Genomic DNA, 20,811 nt, shown 5'->3' with positions numbered 1-20,811 from the left:
GCCCGAACGTTCCTGCACCACTGAAGACGTGCACGACGGTGATGGGGATGCAGAACAGGTCCTGCATGAGGTCGCATAGGTCGAATTCCATGCTCTATTAGGCGATTCCTGATGGTTTGTGGAGAGAATCTACGCAGCCCAGGAACGTGATCAGCGGTATACGTAGCAGTGACGGCCCGATTACGCAGATGAAGCACCCGGATGTAGCGGTCTTGTGCTGGAGTTGTCACCCTTGGTCTCCCACTCCTTGGACGGTCTCTGGTCGAGTTGTGTTGCGTGTATCGTTGCCAGAGACGGGAAATCGTGCTCTGCCTCACATTCAGACGTCTGGCAACTGATGACTGACTTTCCCCAGCTTCCAGACGTCCAATGGCTCTATTTCTGTTTTCTTCATTTAACCTTGGCATTTCTCGCGTCGCATAGAAATTCGAAGAATGAATCGCAACAGGACCTGTCCCCTTTTATAGCCATCATAATCAAGATTGAGATCCTGCATTTGCACGTGCATAATGCTTTCAGATTTTCCCACGTGCAGATTATACAAAGCGTTTTCAAGGTGCTGTGGTGTGGCGAATAATCACCAGAGGTTGTGTTTGTTTGTCTGTTTTGGTTGTATTGACTATAAAAACACTTAATATTTACATTAATTGTCATTCCATTCCATATTTTCCGAAAAAATCTACTTTAAAAATGAGATTTCAGCTATGCGTTTCTTTTTTGGGTCAGTGTATATGAAAATATTTTGTTCACTAACTGTGCAGCATGCTTTTTCAAAATTTAAAACTAAGACCGCTGTAAACAGTCTAAGTATTGTATGATACAGTAGTGCTTTGTACGGAAACCCTTTAGGGCCAAGTCTTAAGAAGTGAAATACATAAGAATGAAGATTTTATGGATATCAACTTCTTTATAATGGGAACACAACGTTTCGGAGTTAATGCTTACTCACCTGATTAAGGAGTAAGCATTAACTCCGAAACGTTGTGTTCCCGTAATAAAGAAGTTGATATCCATAAAATCTCCTTTAGGGCCATTCGTTACGTTGTATCTTGATCTTGACATTTCAATTTCTTATATCGAATTTTCAGTATACGTTTCTTGAAATCTTGACTTAGCAGCTTGATATTTCAAGAGTCGTGAAATATCATTAAACAATAATCAAACAATCTGTCAACCATATAAAATGGCATTTAAAGGTCAGTTCAATATCCAGACTTATTACAGATTAACGTTTGTAACTGGTCACATCGGACTGCATAATTGTATTGTAAATATTTATACATAAAATTAGTTTATTGTTCATTGTTTATTGCACTCAGTTGAATTCCAGATGTATGACTGCAGCCTATAAATAATCCATTCCGAACCTAACAATCCAGTGATTAACATCAAATCATCACTGATACGATGACAAACATTCACCGTGTCAGGGAGTCTGACCACCCGACCCGGTTAGTCGTCTCTTACGACAAGCATGGTTTCCAGTAGATCTTCACGAGATCTATAGATTTATACTACGAAATCACAAAGTAACTTAACTCATTCAAAATCAGAACAGTGCTTCAATTATCATACAATTACATGTAACGCTGAAAATACGTCTACACTTACGTGCTGTCACGTCCCCAATTTCTCTGACAGTAACAATGATCTGAGCCGCGCACATATATTACGCGACCAGGTTAGAGTTAACTGTCAGTTGGTGATATATTTACTAATACGAAAGCACCGGAATCCATTTCACTGAAAAAAGATGACAATAAAACAAGGTGTAACAATTTCCTGTCAGTCGGTTTCAAAGGTTGAGGTGACACAGCACTGCGGGGGGTACGTCTCGCATATCGCAATATAGCTTTGACGAATGTTAGCGCTCGCGCAAAGGGTGCCGGGAACCAGCTTAGGGGTGCATTTGGCTTATGTACCTCTGGTTTTCCTATACTCTTATACAATGGCAGCTGCCCAAACCGGCATCTGTCCAATCCGGCAAGTTGTCACACTGGCATAAAATCTCCCTCCCATCCGTGACTTGTACATTTATAATCATCTCTACAATCCAGCACGTTGTCTAAACCGAATTAATTCCCCAGTCCCAGTCACCAATTGAAAAACGTATTGTGAAAATATATTGTTCTAGCAATCTAAAAATTGTTCAGATCAGTACAGATCCGGATCCGGGTTAGAACTGGTGTTCTGCATCCAATGCTTCAGGCTACTGACGGGGATGCGTGGTCAGGCTCACCAGATGAAATTGGTGGGCGAGCTGTCTAAGGCGTTAGGCTACTAATCCAGCGAGCTTGCAGGTGCCAGGTTCGTGACCGGGTGTAAAAAACCTTGGAGTCAACTTTGTGTGCAGAATCTTTCAGTGTTGTCACAACCCCTAGTGTACAGTACACAACCCTGTGCACTTAAAAGGACCCACGAATCTTTTGGTATATGACCAGATGGTGGTGGCAACACCTAGTTGCGGGTACAGCAACGTGCCGTAAACATGGACAAAATGCTGTGACTATGTGTCCAAGTCCACCCAGCTGTGAATGGGTACCTCGTAAGGATGGGGAAGCCACATTTACTTGGTGCGTCAGGTAGGTTGCAAGAGTTGTATGATCCCCAGGGAGATGAGACTGAAAATACTATGTGCCATTGCCATTGGACATCCAATGATCGAGGGAAAATCAAAGCACCATTGAGCTGTTGAGCCAACTGGATATCGGCGCTATACAAATATCTAGTAGTATATAGTATAAATGTCATGGTACGTATATCCCAGTTGCGTAGATCGAGGCGCTTGATGTCAATCACTGGATTGACGCGACTCGATTACTTAAAGGCCACCGTCACCGTCAAAGTATTAAACGACAACCAACCAAACGAAACCTAAAATCGTTCCACCTCCAATGAATGGCAGTGCATACTTTTAATGCAATACAGATGAGTCAGTAATCCAACTAAATGTCTATAGTTACCAAGGTCTTGATCCTTGATATACTGATTGAAGTTTATTGTTACCTGTTGAAAGTTTGATGAACGAGAGGTCTCTAGAAATGTTCGATCGTGAAACGTCAATGTTAGCAGATGAGGTTAAGCCCAAATCGTGTCTACCATCTCATCAACCATCCCTTATATACTCATACAATTCTCATAAAACTATGCCAGACTACCATATTCTCAGAACCATCCATAACTCCACCTAGACACCGTCAGCAACAAACAAGGGAGAGGTAATCCCCCAGGTTTTAATTAATTAATTAATTAATTAATTAATTAATTAATTCTTTAACCTTAACGGCAAAAGAAAGCAACACAACTTACGATGCCACTTTGGAACGAAAACTTGGTAAAACAGGTTTTAACCCTGCAGAACAAAATGCACGTACTCAGATGATGTATGAATGTAATCACCACACAGCATGGTAACACAGTTGATGAAAGAACAGAAGAAACATGCCGACATTGACACGTGAGGAGAGATAGCCGAAATAGGGGCAGTACACGTGCATACTTACCGTGCATACATACCAGAAGGTTAGGGTGTACGCTACGGACGGTACCAAGGCTTCTGCAACGTCACCTCACGCAGGAAGGATAGAAGACGCCGAGGACAGGAAGACCACCAGTTACAGCTCCACAGGAGGACTGAAGAAGGAGTTGCTAAGGGTTCTACCAAACGTCATTAGACGTCTGACGTCATCGATGACACGAAGAGTTTCGGCATGCGCTGAGGCACGTCGGGGTCATACGTGATGCTGAGACTGTCATTGTTTCTTACATGAACTTGTAGTGAATGAGGAAATACAATGGTTGACTGTTCACATATCGCATGAAACAACACTTTCGAACCCACCGATGTTCAGCTATTGCTCACAAGTTGGTATCTCGTTAGAAATGTCATTGACTGGTCATCTCTAACAAAACTCTTTATCGTATAGTATGCTAGAACCCAAGATGTTGTTTAACGGATTACCAAGCTTGACCAATACTGTCAGTCCCATACAGTAATCAAATCGTTGCTCACATATACAGTCCTCGGATTATTACTCATATTTACAGTCCTTTTTTCAGAACCATCCTTATTATCTTTGATCGTGCGTACAGAACCTCGGTGTTACACATCCGCTCGTCACGCTGAAGACCCGGGTTCGATTCCCCGATAAACCGTCCACAACTTCGCGATAACATCACATTCGTCATGGACTATCGAATGACGAATGCAGTTTGTTGCAATTCAGAGCAATAACAAATAACGTTAATATTTTTATTATATTTTATAAAACTAAAACTATAAAAATTGCATGTAAAATTCAAGCTATTATCAGAAATGATATCCCAATGTAACGTCTATCATCATGGTGGATGACTGTGAAATTTGGTCACAACTCGTCAACCACAAAATCATATTCAACTGTTCATACCATATTCTGACCTCAGTTAGCAGACAAACTTACAAAAAAGAAACCATTTCAAGACCCTAAATATGAGATCGCAAATTGTGGTAACAAATTACAAGTGAACACATTGAGTTATACATTAGTTAACAGTAAACTAAGAAAATAATAAATATTGTAATGTAATAGATCTAAACTGATGTTTCTCATATATAGAGTTAATCCTAGTTAGGATTGCCTGCACAAGGTCGTTGTGCTGCTCAGTTCAGGCTTCCTTCAAGAAGGAACAAGCCGGCACCTCTGTCGCTGTGCCTCGTATCTTGTTATCAGAAGGAACGTTGGCGCCTCACCGGTGGGCAGCATTGTCCTTCAACAACACATCCCTGTGCCTCATTTCTTGTTATCAGAAAGAACGATGCCTTCTCACGGATGCGCAGTGTTGTCCTTCAACAACACTTCCCTGTGTCTCATGTCTTGTTATCAGAAGGAACGCTGGCGTCTTGCTGGTGGGCAGCATTGTCCTTCAACAACACATCCCTGTGTCTCATATCTTGTTACCACTTGTCCAAAGACATCGTCAGTCCTCAACAGATTCACGTTTCCTGTAACACCCATCGGACCGTATAATCACGCTAATGAAAGCATATTAAGTAAATGAGGTTGTTTATTATTCATTATAAACTTTTCAAACGATATAAATACAACAAGCACAGTGCTTATAATGCATTGTCGATATGTAATGCGAACTAGATAGAATATAGCACTGCGAGCTGGAACTAGCGGTTCCTATGAGCTATGAGTTAGTTCTAACCATGTTTTACTTTGAAGAACGCACACTTTGCAATTGATGGAGGATCTACTTATAGTCATAGAAAGATTTGCACTCTGTTCCTCTATATATGAGGGACGGTGGGGTAGACCAGACGTGGTTAAAGCATTGGCGTTCACGCCGAAGACCCAGGTTCCCCCCAAGTAAACATTGTGTTAAGTCCATTTTTGGAATTGCCCGCTGTGATCTTGCCGGAACATTCCAAAACTAAACTCACTAACTCTGTATATAGAGATAGATACGTGCTAACTCACCTATGATGATCAACCCTTTCCTGGCTCGAGTGAGTGCCACGTTCACCTGGTTAGCGTCGGTGATGAAGCCAAGATTCTGAATGCGCCAACCAAGAGTCGGACGTCTTTCTATCTTGTACGGAGGAAGTGACCTCACTGTGCTGAATATCACATAGTCCCATTCCCCTCCTGCGACACAAAATCTTCACTGTAGAGATTAATTGCGTATCTTTTATAAAAAAGGTAACTTTGACTTTGACTCTGACAATGACATCAACTTGATGTGCTGATCTTGATGGAAAGATCTGGACTGGCCCAGCTACTACCGTAGGTGATTAATGTAAATTATCTCAAGTTTTGTTGTCTACATCGAAACATATGGAGGTACATCAAAGTATATTGGGAACAAACACCAACATAGCAAAAAGGCAAGGGTTGCCACGGCAACATCGAAGCGTATTGGGAGGGAGGGTCATGAACCAATTATCGAAACATTAAGGATTCGAAATCAACATTATCTGAAACATACTAAACTGATTTTGAGTTTCGGTCTAAAACTCAAATCATAACCTTTGGCAATTCATTATATTTGGTGAGAATAAATTTGAAAAACCCAGCATTGTAAAACCTTATTGTTCCAGCAAGAGTTGGGCCATATTTCCATTGTTCAATGTCAGTGAAAACACACCTATTGGAGACAGATGAAAGTCGGTGGTGAGATAACAACGAAACTGGTCATATAGCCAGTAGTCAAGAACTTCCATAAATCCTACATTTTTTCTTTTCTATGGAAGACACAAACCTTGACTTGCAACAACTGTGTTGACATTGACAAATGGATGGTAACGAGTCAGTTTCTCCTTGATTCTTGAACACTGCGCGTTGTACTGGGACATGACATTGATGTTAGTTGGATCTATCTTCTCTGTTTTCGTGAGCCAACTAAATACTTTCTCCTGAAAAGAATTTATGAAGATGAGATCTTGAAATATCTCACATTCAGTACTGAAATAATAATAATAATAATTTATTACATACACGCAAACACTCACATGGACACGTACGCACACACACACACGTACATACATACATACATACATACATACATACATACATACATACATACATACATACATACATACATACATACATACATACATACATACATACTGATGTCGAAACATACAATTGTATTAACATTAGATATAATCACGCTATGATCGCTACTTACCACGATGTCAACCTCAGCTGAGTTCGACCTTGACTGTTCGTTTCCCTCTTCAGCGGACACGCTCAAAACGTGCTCTGTACCCTCAACGTGCCACAGGAGATATGGAACATCAAATACCGGCCACAGTCTAAGGGGTGTATCAATCCGCCACAGCTGAGAAATGCCTGTCTTCAACCCGCCTTCGTAGAACATGTTGGATGGAATCTGGCAGATTTTTGGGTGCTTTAACAGTTAAATGAAAGGATGCTATAAAGTAAAATATTTCTGTTTCTTAAAAGTTGTATATTTGGAAAGTTATCGTTTGATGTGTCAGAATATAGAAAATATTCTGAAAACAAACAAAAGCAGAAATATGCAAATGATTTTTAGGGTTGTTACGATAATCTGATGTCATGATTAAATGTGTAATTTTGTTCATACGCTCTACCGAACACATTTAATCCCTTATTACTTACCATACGGTACTGAGTATCCAGGAAAACGGCTCGAGAAGCATACCGTTCAAACAGCGACCGGGTCAAACCAAGATCAGCAGCCGCTTTGCACTGAACAATAGGACGCAGTTGCATGTGGTCTCCAATCAAAACAACCTGCTCGGCCTTAGTTGCAATAATGGGCACCATGGTCTGTGGTTCGGTACTCATCGCAGACTCGTCAATTATCACTTGGAAAATATTTGCTGAGGCAACAGTCTTATTGCCCCCAACTGCGCATGTGCTCAAGATTACATCGCATTTCTCGAGCTCTTCACAAGACGCTTTGAAAATGAGTTCGCTGTAACGATGTACATGGTCAGATGTGACTTCATCGTGATTGTTTAGGAAAAATGAGTCAAACCATTTTATTTCGTTTGCATAAGGTTTGTCTTGCTGTCTGATCATGTGATGGAGAGATACGTTGCGCAACGTTTTGTCTGAATTTAATCCATGGAGACGTTTTCTTGACAAAAAGTTACGTCTTGGCACAGGGTAATCTTGTGACACGATGTTCTGTCCATATACTCGGATGATTTTAGGACAGATGTCTGCTAGTCGTTTAATAAGTAAACCTAAAACAAGCATCATTAAAAAATGCGATTGTTTGTTTACATCGTCAATTATATACCGTTGTCACTGACTAAAAATGAAATAGATCTGCATTTCAAACAACGAATGCGAGTCACTCCATAGTGTTAACATTTGGAGAGCAAATGAGTTGTTTGGACAGACCATAAATATACCTGGATTATATTACGAATGAAAAAGCAGGCTAGAAGTTTGCTTGTGTGGTTATTAACAGATCATAGCAAAGCAACAGCAAATTACACTTTTCTATGATTTGATTCATTCAAACACAATTTCATGTTATGTACGAAGTTTATGACATGTACTTCATATAAGGGCCACCACGAGATAAAACAATATACACACGTCCAACCAGATCCACAGCCTTGTTGGAAGGTCCACAGAAGAGCACCTGCTTCTTCTTCTTGTCTGTTCCTTCCTGGTGCATAGTCCAGTTAATCCTCTCAAAGAGGTATATCAACTTTATGCCTGTGTATGTTTTGCCTGTCCCTTAAAGGATGAAAATTATGATAGTCATGAACGCACTTATTTGCAGAATGCCTGTAAAGCTTAATCACAGACTGCATGAACATACCTTATTTTGGTGTATGCTAGAATTATGTGAGTGTAAGGCATCGATTCAGTCTTAACAGCATCACACGATAAACATGGTTGTATATGCAGCATTTGCCTGGCGCTTAGCTTAGTTCCATGGGGCTTAAAGGTATGATAGAATGACTGTATGTCAGTATACTGTATCCGAGTGTGTATCCATGTTTCACACACACATACACACACACACACACACTCGCGCGCGCGCGCACACACACGGACATGCAGACACACAGAGACACAGACATACCATACTTGACATACCATATAACTATATGGTTGTCATAACCTGAATTAAATTAGCTGTACAAGTTTTCTGAAATCACAAACTCCTGATAAAGTGTGCTAATAGTTTTCAATGAACATTTTTTTCAAATCCCAAATCCATTGATATCACAACCTGGTGGTCCTTGTATTAGTGAGAAACTGGAAGTGAGGGCGTGAGAAATGGCCTCCTCCTGCATCTGATTATTGTGAGGAAGCAATCTGTGAGGGATTTCCGTTTCAACCTGGTTGCCAGCTTTTAATCGCTTGTTCTCTGAAAGAAAACAATCAGTGTGAAGGAAAGGTTCTGAATGATTATGCACATGCAACTGCCACATTATAGTGTAGCACTCTGAACTTCGTTCCAGATTGTCATATGCTAGTTTTAGACTCGAATTGTCATACTCTAGTTATTCTACCGTACTTTGACGACGGGTTTTATGTCTACATGTTCTGAATAATCATGTTTGTCCTCGTCTCGATATGGCTGACATATTGCCGATGTGACGTTAAATTATAACTCACTCACTCACTTGTTCCAAATTGCATTTATCTAGAATTAAGTGGAAGTGAAACGGGCCTACTTTAATACTTAAGACACGTAGTAGGCGCATTTAAAGATTATGCCACCCGCCCATTTGCACGATTTGACCGCCGAGTTTATCACGAAACTGTAAACTATCGTAGTCTGTAGACCTTTCTGTATTCAGAAGAACTGCACATGACTACGTTAGGCGCTTACTAAGAATATTCCACGGTATTACAGCAATGTTCCTACGATTTCAGTACGAATAGGCACGATTAAGGCTAGTTCTATTCGCGCTGCATACGAACTCTTTACGATTATACTACGACACTACAACGATTTCTTCCAGCTGACTACGACGAATTTATCACGATGTACATTCGACTCTACTGTATCCAAATCAAGAACCAACGAATTTTTGGCGTGTTTTTGAAAGCGACGCCTTATGGATCAATGGCGCTTGGGCTGGAACATGATTTTGAGTACAGAAGGATTGTGGTTGTTTTGGGCAAGAACCTGGCTTCTTCGTCGATAAAACTTCGGTTTTTATAGTACCCTGCAGCAGGAACTGACACAAGAAGACCATGATGGCTTTCATAACTTCTTTAGAATGGACTCCGCATTATTCCAAGAAATTCTGGTTCGTGTTAGCTCTAAGATAGAAAGACAAACGACCTTCACGAGAGAACCACTTTCTCCTTTTCCTTGGGGGGTATCTGCTTATCGCCTTCAACTTTCTTCCGGTGTCTGTGTAATTCCCTTCACTCCTTTCTTACTGGGGCGCATTATTCGCGATATTCCCGTAAAATACTGTACTACCTTTCTACCCAGCATCAACGATATGAAGAGAAATAGATTAATTAAATTTGGCGCTATTTTCCACCACTTGCACGTGCCTACGTGACAATCGTCATCAGCTCGTTTCAATACTTGCCTATCGTATTAAGCTGGTGATACTGGCGCAAGTAACTCGTTCACTGAACGTGTTAAGTTCCCATCATACACTGGACAAGGACGTAGTCTGATCCTGACAATCGAAGATCAATGTCGTGTCTGTCGTGTTCAGTAAATTCTTACGAGCAAACTATGTCCAATGCCGAGTACAATATGAGTATATCACGTGATATTCTACAGTAAGTACAATGTTTTCAGCATGTTCAAAACGTTTTCTTATCGTAGGACACCTACGATCTTTCACGAAGTATCGCGATTACATAAGGAGCTTAATAGGAATATATTTCGAGTTAATGAAGAACTTTGACGAGTTTACACACAATATCTATAACGTGATATATCGTAGATGACATCGTGTAAGTGGACGGGTCGCATTACCTAGTTCTGGCAACGATCCGCCAAGAGCAATGGCCTCTGCCAAATCATAGTTCTCGCTGCCCAAGTGCTGAAGCATTGCGATTGTACGCCTGGAACAAACGATACCACATAACTTCGATACCTTTGTCCTCATTTTATAAATGAAATTAAATCTTTCACAATCACCATGAATGCTTAAACAATTTTAAAAAAGCATAAAGAGGTCTTTCGTTTATTGTTTTCAGATATGCTTGCTTGACTCAATTAGAGAATTAAGAAGTTACATGAAAACAGGGATGTATGTTTGTTCCTCATATCTTACTTTCATAAGCAGCATTATTCACCTGTCAACCTCTGACTTCATGATAAGCTCTACCGTCCCTAAAGCCTTACTCCATAGGCACTCCGGAACAGGATCACTGTTTGAATTCAGGCTGAATAAGATGTCCACGCCGTCTGAATCTGTCTTCTTCCCTCTCCGTCTCACTTTGAGTATCTGGGCATGTCCCACCCATGTATAGGACTCAGAACTGGCAATGTCACAAGTATCTGCTGTTTTCGCCATTCTTTTCTTGTGTTTTGTAGATGATTTTGTCTTCCTTGTAGATTGAGTCTTCTCGGCATCCATTTCATTAGGTGCATTTGTAATTTGAGGAAGCGGACATCTTATACACAGATACTCAATAGGTACTACCTTTCCTATTCCAGGGTTCTCATCATTAAAATCCTCTTCTTTCAGTTTGTCAATAGATTTTCCTCCAAACTCTATGCATCTCTCGCGCATAAAGATTCCTTGAAGCGTGAAACTTCCTGTGTGGGGTTTCATTTGACCCTGTTTGAAATCTATACTGACATTGTTTATAATAACATTTTCTTCATTGGTAGCAGCGGTCATTGCAGCATTCATCTCTAGAAGGGGCAACCATGTCCGCTGATATTCAGCAACTGATTCAAAGGTTCTGTTTGTTGACTCAGTGGCATACTCGCTCAACACTCCGACTGGATCTTCTATGTGACTGAGACACAGACTTAAATTCTTGCAAACCTGAAATAATCTCACTTGTGGAGTGAGCAAACCCTTCATCGGATTAGCAACCATCTGTACTTTGATGACACGTCCGGGGGTTTAAAGCACAGTGTGAACTTGCACTGCTGAAATTTGATGGACCCATCTCCATACTCTGAAGTGACCATATCTCTCACTGGTGCTCCCAAGGGAAATTCTTGTCTATCTTGGGGCTGACTGTTGACCATCTTCTTCAGTGTTTTAAGATCCTGACTAAACAATGCATTCAACATCTTTGCCCACGTCTGTGTATCCGCAAAGTACACATGCTGATTAGGATCCACAACAGACACAACTTGTTTGGGTCGTTTCTGATTGGGCCCTTGCTGCTTTTCTAGCATCCTGGAATATGTCAACTGGCTTGGACATCCAGTACAGTCATAGAGCCTCTTCTTCCATTTTCCAGTGATGATTGTCTTTGAAGACCAAGGATCTTGCTTCTCCTCTGGCTTCTTACTGAAATCCATCAGGTTGAAGGGTAATTCCTTGCTTTTGCTTTGGATATGCTTCAAGGATGGAATACAGAGCTCTGCTCCACTATCTGTGACCTTCTCCACTACAGCGTTGAACATCATTGGCTTCTGTGATATCTTTGCTGCTCTCTTCAAAGCATGGCAGCCATTGCTGAAGTGTTTCTGTCTGGAGATTGCATTGTTGATATGGACACACAAGTCAGTTATTTCTGTTGTAGAGTAGGGACAGGGTGTACCATCCAGAGCTGCATGTACCAGTCTGTGTACAACAAGGTCCACATATCTCCGAATAGGAGATGTGAAATGTGTATACATTTTGGTATTTAGAGAGAAGTGACTCAGTTCGTTTTCAGACAGCACTGAACATTTGTATTCTGCAGATTCCATGATACTCCGCCAGTATTGAAGAGCTATAGCTTGAAAAGGATGGACCTCATCTTTGCACATATTCCTGACCGTTTTGTCTAATGTTTCTTTGTGAACGTCATCAAAAATCTGAAGCCAGATGTTCCTCTGGACTGGCAAAGGCTCTTTTCTCACAGTGTTGCACTTGGCTACCCAGTTCTTGGATGCGACCTTCCTCCCAGGTAAGACTTCTCGTCCCTGCAGGTTCACCACAAGGTCCAGGAACTTATCCTCACTTTGGACAAATTTCTGAACATCTTCCGTTGATGGTGGAGGCTGACATCTGATGGGGATTGAATGAGGGAACTTCTTTCTCAGCCACTGAGCAATGGATGTATTGGCTTTGATCATAAACTCTTCTACCAGGGCATGAGCCTCCATATTCTGCTCTAAGATTTCTGTCTCAATAAATCTGGGATCTTCAAATGGAACTGCAAACCTGGAATCATTCAGTCTGTCCTTCCTCAAACTCTGAGCAATTTCATGTAGCAGTGTGACACTGTCCTTAAGACTTTGTGAAACATCACCCACTTCCTCATTTTCAATAATTTTCTGGGCATTTTCATACGACAGCTTGCAGGATGATTTAATTCTTGTTTTCATGACTGTTGCTTCTTTCAAAGGTTTTCCTGATTTTTCCATGTGAAAGAAAACTGACAATGCAAGTTTTTCTTCATGTGGTAGCAGGCTACACCAACCTTCACTCAATGGTTCAGGTAACATATGGTGAGTCCTAGACTCACATGGGTAGAAGCTTGTTGCTCTTTTCTGTGCCTCCCTGTCTACAGGATCCCCTTTCTTCACCACTGCCGCAACATCAGCAATATGGACTCCAATCAGATAGTGGTCATCTTTCTTAGAGATACTCAAAGCATCGTCTAGATCTTTCGAATGTGCAGGATCTATTGTGAAAACTTCAAGTCCTGTGCAGTCAACCCTGCCATCAGTATCAACAGCTTTCTTTTCCAGAAGTTTACCAATATGAACAACTGTGTCTTGAGGATATAACGTTGGAACCTTGTATTGCATTTCCAATATTTTGAGACCACCGTGAATGTCAGTACCACAGTCCATGACTTCTACCACTGCACCCAGAGGATACACATGATGTACCCCCCACGTTATATAGACGACAAGGAAAACATACTTGTCTTTCATCTTTGGCTTCACATCAAAATATCTCTTGAAAACTAGATGCCCCTCCTCATTAAGTTCATACATATCAATTCGGTGCTTTGCCAGTGAAGGGTGATTTTTCATAGTTACTCCATTTAAGGCATGCATTTTTAGTACTGTTCTGCAAAGGGGGCGCATTAAGAAACCTTCATCATTATCACAAGTGCAGGCCATGACAGGGTGGCTCTGGTCCCTAAAGGTCCTCTTCAGGACACCAACGACCCGCCCATAAACTTTTGCATCTTCTTTTTGAGTATTCCTGTATGTCTTCTGGTCAGAAATAATACTTGGGTTTGCCAGTACCTCTACGCATACTTCATCGTCGTTGAAGGTTTGTCCACACTTAGATCTCCCATGAATCTCTATCTCACGGTAGGTTTCCGATCTGTTCAACACTTTGCAAACAGCTTTGTGAGGTGACTCTAGTTCAAGTCTGCATCGCTTGTACCGTTCAGGACTCTTGTCCATTAGAGGTTTCAATTCATCTACTGATTTCATCTCCTGATAGAAAGGACCTCTCGTCTGTTGTTTCTTCCCAGCTTCAAATTTTGAAACGTCCAGATTTGTCTCCATTCCACAGAAAAGACCTTTGAGCATTTTAGAATTATTCCACTCATCTCTGCTTTCATCAAACCATGTCCTGTCTTGCACCTTAGGTTTCACCTTGGCAACTTGAGGCTCTGTCTCATTATGTTCAGGCTCTGGAAGCTGGACGGCATCTTCAAGGTCTGACTCGCCGTCTCCGCTGGATAAGTCCCACTTTTTGTATTGCAGAACTGGGATATTGTCAGTGGCAATTGTCAGAGGATGTTGTGATGAAGAATTAGATGGCAACACTGAAATCCCTTTCAAACAATCAAGCTCACCAACTTGCTCTTTGTCAGCAGATTTCCGTGTTTTCGCTAAAACACGCAAAAAGAAAAGAAAATAGCCTGCATATTGCATCTCATATATTATTCAATACAAACACAACGATCTGATCACATATTTATTGAAAAAAATGACTTGGGTGATATTATTGAAATATCATGCTTATAAATCTATAGCAAAAAACAGGACCCTAGAAGTAAATGGCTACTTACATATTTCGCGTGGGATAGTTGTTGTCTTACACATATGACCCAGTGAGGTTTTTTCAAGACGCTTTACTTTTACAATAACTTACGTCTTGAGCGTTTCTTCTTCTTGATATGCCTGTCTTTCACCCGTTGTGCCTGATCACACTGTACCTAAAGGAACAGTTGAACCACGAATAGCACCTCTAATAAAGAAAACTCGAAAGTGTAAAAAATAATTCCGTTTTATACCCAGTTTCATACAACAGTACACAATGACAAAATAAGGACTTGAAAGATTGCGGTTACTTGTATCCATATTCATCACCTACGAGGGCGAAGATATCGGGGTTCACATACGGGTTCATACGATGCCCTAGGGCGAAATATCACTTTGTCATGGTGACGTGACGTCATGAAGAATCCCATGACGTCACTGTTCTTCTGTGACGTTGCGTTCTACATGCGGCGACGGCGGGTAGTCAGCCCTTGTTTGAAAGTAGATTTGAGTGGATTTACCTCAATTTAACGACTTGGGTAATAAAAGGAATATCATATTCGTGCCCACCACATACTATGTTTACGACACTCGTTCCTAACAAAATTAGGTTCTTGTCTCGTAAACATAGTATGACATCGGCATTCATATAATATCCTCTATATCCTTGTAATAAAGGATTCCGTTTACAAATGATTTTATGTCTGTATCAAATACCATTCACGATCCACAGAACCAGCTGACGTGTCTTTAAACGTTCCACTTGCAGATGGTTGACAGTAAACAAGCAAAACTTGGTGTTGCTAAGAACTGCATGACGTTTAATGTATGACGTAACCGTTACGTATAAACGTTACGTATAATATATCTTGTTGTCATCTACCTCTGGAGTGTGTACGTTTGTATCAGTCAGCCAGTCTGGATCTAGCTGAGTCGACTGTTCCTCTTCGGTTGACATTTTCAACTTGAGGTTACTAATGAAGTCTTGGAGCTCTTCTGTTATTTCCCAGTAATCTACCTCCCCATCCTCTTTCTCCTGGAAGGTAAACGTATACATACTTCATCCGTGAGATGGTGGATTTAAGCATTAATTAGAGTTAGTTCAGAATTTTGGGCAAATGGCGTACGGACACCATTAAAGTAAACTAAAACATGAATATGAACAGTCCTGGAAAAACGGAATTCACGAGTTCCATCGACAACTGACACATTATGCGGTATCTGTTCTTTGTATTTTGCTCTTGGAGAGGAAGAATTCAAACAGCATTTGAAATTACCATCACACATTTCAATGCGTCTTGAAGCTTGTCCAGGGCTGCGCAAAATTGTCTCTCCTTGTCAAGAGCGCTTGCCCAGAGCTCTAAGGGAATGTAACATTGATATTCCTCCAGTTCACAGGCTGAAATTATGCGCACAATAGTTAACATATAAAGAGGTTTATTAAATTAATGAAAGAAATAGTTTTAAACTACTCAAAAAAATCATTTTAAGCACACATGCTCGAAACGGAATAGTAACACAATGAGCGATAACCAAACTAAAAGTGTTTTATGGTTCAACTTCTTTATTATACAAGGCCACAACGTTTCGAGACAGATTCTAGTCTCTTCTTCAGGTCTCACTTCACCTGAAGAAGAGACTAGAATCTGTCTCGAAACGCTGTGACCTTGTATAATAAAGAAGTTGAACCATACAGCACTTTTAGTTTGATTCCTCCACCTTCTAAATGCCTTTGAAACAACTTAAGCGATAACCATTCAAAATTTAAACGTATGTGGACTCTAGTTTTATTTACTGACTATTATTAAGATGGAGTATTGCAAATTCATGTGTTATATGATATGGTCACCTTGCTTACACAGTTGTGTGCAGTGTCTGTACTGCTTCTGAAAGTAGAATAGAAATCAGATGATATTCAAAGACTTCCTCTCTGTTCTGCAGCATGACATTCTATTCTAATGGACAGAATTGATGTTTCAAACTGTCTCAGTTAAATCATGTGTTGCTATCTTGTACATGATTCGTCCTTTCATATCCTGTAAATGCGTGGAGGAATGCACACTGGAATATTGACGACACATTGAAGATTGCTTTAAAGTGCACAGGCTATCAAGCCGTCATGGCCAATGAATGTTAATGGATTCACCTTTTCATGACTTCTTTTACACCCGTTTTTGTATCTTTATGTGTGAAACTAAGTTTCGTTGCCAGAGTTGCCAGAGTTTCCATTTTCACCAAAAATGTTTTCAGAAGTGACCTTGGTATGTACAGATATCACTCACCGCTTGAAAACTGCATCTAGCCATTGTAACAAGTAAGTAAGTTGTGATTCTTCTGGCTTGGTCCTCAGTGAACAAGTAGGCCATCGTATTGAATGCTTCTATCAAATATCGGCACAGGAAGTAACAAAATCCGGGATTGTTCTCACAGTGTTTTATGGCTAGGTATCTCAAATGTTTCAATAATTCGATAGTCACCTGTAATGCAGAAACGTGATTTTGACGTGATTCTTATGGCATTTAGGTTGGGTATTTATTTTGTTACATACACCTAGGGGAGTTACAGATGTTAATACTGATAGTTAACTTGTCGGTCAAGCATCTCAATAATATACGAGAATAGGGCCGACATATCAAGACACAGAACATCCAGGAAAATATTACACAATAGTGACACACTATTTGGAGGTAAATATATTCCTTCATTCTATGATTATTTACTGTTATACCTGAAATGAATTCCTCTCCAAATAAATGCTAATAATTACCCATAGCACAAAGCAAAAGAGAAAGAATTGCTTTTAATAGTATCCTACACACGTTTTGCATCGTTTCTACAGTGACTGTCATCAAAATACCTTTTCATCCTTTCGCCACAGACGCGTGCCATTGAAAAAAGTCGCCCATAAAACATTTGCAGTCGAAGCGTATTGATTGGCCATTTCTTGTCCTGACTCTGAACCCTCAGAAACAGCAGCAGTCACAAACACCATTGCTGTAGCCAACAATATGTCGGATACCATTTAGATAATTATGTCCCCTCTATTCATTTTCAAAAGAGTAATTAAAACATTCAAACTGGTCTCAACACTTCCAAGGCTATATGATGGATAACAGTGTATATTTGTAGCATCGCCACTTTCCTGAAAACTTAGGACAGGAAAACAATAGGGACTTACTTTTTCTTGTCCGTAACACTGGAAACTACGTGTATGTTACTTTGTTACTTATGTGAGTACTACTTGTTAAGGCTGAAAAGATAACTCACTTTCATAGAAGAAATAGAAGACTTGTATTATGTAACAACCCTGAAAAGAAGACGAAAATAATTAGATATACGTTTCGATCACAGGAATCTGTAAGTACACGAATGGAACAAGCCATCCTTTAAAATCTATTTAGACCTTTAGCTAAATGAACGCCACACGTGAGTCATTCTGTTTCACCTCTATCTCTTGTTATATCTCTAGATCGAGCTCTAGCTTTTGCTCTACCTCCAATTCTAGCTCCAGCCCCAGCTCTGGCTCTAACTCTTGATGTTGCTCTAGTTCTAGTTCTAGTTCTAGCTGTTGCCCTTGTCCTTGCTCTAGCTCTAGCTCTAGCTCTAGCTCTTGCTCTAGTTCTAGTTCTAGTTCTAGCTCTAGTTCTAGTTCTAGTTCTTTCTCTTTCTCTTTCTCTAGTTCTAGCTCATTCGTGTTTCAGAGAATGACATAAAACAATGTGTACCGACAACTCACCTGTTTAAGAGCAATGTCTGTGCCAGAACAAATATCTCTCACGACCTCTCCTCGTTTGTCGTGATTATCCGTCAGTGCACTTTGCCTGATGTGCAGATTAAGTAGAGTCCGGAGCACCCAGCAATCTCCATGTGTAAAGCCTCCTCCCACAACTCTCTCCACTGTCCAGTCAATCAGTTCTTTGACGCCTAGTCTTTGACGCCCAATCAAAATCTCTAGAATTCGCTGCCAAATAGGTTTAACATTTAAAAGAAAGGAACGAGCACGAACACATAAACTGTACTTGTGCAGCCTAAGTTAAGTTCAGTAAGAATATTCTAAAATAAACTCTGTAAAAGAGGGCATAAATCGTTGCCAGGGGTGACCTACAAGAGACGGATATAAGGAGCAGTACATTTCCAGAATACTAAGTACCTGCGCTCTGGATCGGCCGTCAGCAGTGGAATGATCAAAATGCTCCTGCAATTTGTTAATCACTACACGGGAATCTGAAAATGAAACATAACACTTAGACCTGTGCAAGTTTGCTATGAGCCTAACAATAACCCGTTACTGAATAGTACCTATGATTCTATGTTTACCAGATTCACAGTGCCTTTTGTTTATTTTTGCAAACGAAGGATGCGATTCACGTTCAGTAGGTATGCTTGTAATATTACTACATAAACAGAATTATATATTGCTGAGTAATACATATTCTTTGCCGGAACAGTACTCGAAGCTGTGCACATACATCTGGGTGTAGTGAGACTAGAGAATGTAAATATTCTATTTTTTCTAACACTGACTCAACTTCATAAACAATAAACACCACATTGAAAACAGTGAGCTACATCCACAGTGTAGTAATCTGAATGTTTATACATGTACAGTGGAAGCTGTCTAAACTGTCAATCATTAAGACTGAAGAAATCATCCGGTTTAGACAATGTGCCAGATTGCAAAGCTGTTGATAAGTGTACAAGCCATGAGAGGGACTGAGATTTTATGCCGATGCTGACAACTTGATTGGACAGATCCCGGTTGTGACAATTTCCACTGTATGTTGTAGAAACACTTTAATCATTGGTCAGATGTATACTTTTATTCCCCAAAGGGGGAGTTTTGTACGTACGTAATATGAAGTTTAGATATTTATACAATAAACACTGGCATGAAAGCATGCATTATTTAAGGATTTTCATTTAAGAGCGTTGGTTTGAGATTCTTATAAGTGGGTAAAGGTATGGTATCAAGATCTAAATGTTCGGATGTCTCTTATTTTGATGTGATTGTTGGTGTACATGACACCAGACAAGCTACAGCGTCTACATCCTGGTTCTCATGGAGCCTGACACTTAGCTCAATGGGCCCTACACAACTGATGTTGCACCACAGATCATCTCGTAGTCTCCACGTCAGTTCGCACTCACATATTACATGGGTCAATAGGTCTGCGCACACATAGCCAGACTTGCTGCGTACACCAGTGTCTATCCCGGGCCTCCACACTTCTGGATGAGGGGTGTGGCCGCTGTTTCAGAATGAGATTTTCTCTCTGTGTCACCCACGCTGGGTGATGTCCCAGAGCGGCAGGGATACCCTGGAAATGCTGGGTCGGTACTGATTTTCCTTTTCCATCTTTCAGCTTCAGTTTGTGCTATTGCATCTCTCACTGTCCTCTTCGACTTGGTGAAACGGTCTAGGTAACCTATCATAGAGTATTTGTTGATAATTCTGCAGAGGTCTGGAATGAAACCTGCACTAGATGTTGAACACTGTTGTCAGTTTTGTTCTCATCATTTGGCGAGACAGGAGATGTTTCTAGTTGTTGCACATTTGGCCAAAGAAGAGCAGCTTCTAGTCAATGTGAGGCTCTGGCGATGATCATCCTAAAAGTGCATTGCATATATCTGTTCTTGTGTGTCGTGACAAACCAGACATCTTCAGAGCGAATCGCTAAACTTTAGGCGAAGGTTAAGATTTCGGGGCATGAGATGCTATTCCAAAGTTTACATCCAAACTGAGCTTTTAGGGGACATACTCAGCTTAAGAGTCTAGGTGATGTCAAAGTATTTAGGCCTTTTCCATTGCAGCCTGATTTGGTGAGCAGCATAATGGGTGATTTTAACTTCAAACGGCTGTCCAATGTTGTTTCCCATGGGTTGTACTGGGCGTCAAGAATAATTTCAAAGTGTTTAATCTCTGCAGCCGGGGACACAACTTCATGGTAGAACTTTATCTCTGAGTTACTTTTGTCATCTTTCTGAACTACAGGAACCAGAGTGACAGGGAGAAGGTAAACGGCCACAGTGAGCTGTGTTCCTAGCAGATGTCGACCATATGTGGCAGGTCAGACTTGACTGGGCTCAGGACGGCAATATCATCCGCTTGTGTGGGCGCTACGACGTACAGTTCCATAACCACATTCGTATCCTGGTCCAGGCGCTGAAACAATCCATGTATATTGAGAAGGTGCAATTTGGCAGACA

At 40.7% G+C, this 20,811-nt stretch overlaps 1 pseudogene; it reads right to left on the bottom strand.

Annotated features, from left to right (window-relative positions):
• Positions 1-4,238: 4,238 nt before the first annotated feature.
• LOC137292071 (3'-5' exoribonuclease HELZ2-like) lies at positions 4,239-19,960 on the bottom strand (annotated as a pseudogene).
• Positions 19,961-20,811: the final 851 nt, after the last annotated feature.

Source organism: Haliotis asinina, chromosome 7 (assembly GCF_037392515.1).
Source record: "Haliotis asinina isolate JCU_RB_2024 chromosome 7, JCU_Hal_asi_v2, whole genome shotgun sequence".
Lineage (NCBI taxonomy): Eukaryota > Metazoa > Mollusca > Gastropoda > Lepetellida > Haliotidae > Haliotis > Haliotis asinina.
Note: the sequence above shows the minus strand (reverse complement) of the source record. Positions and strands in the feature narration are given on the sequence as shown.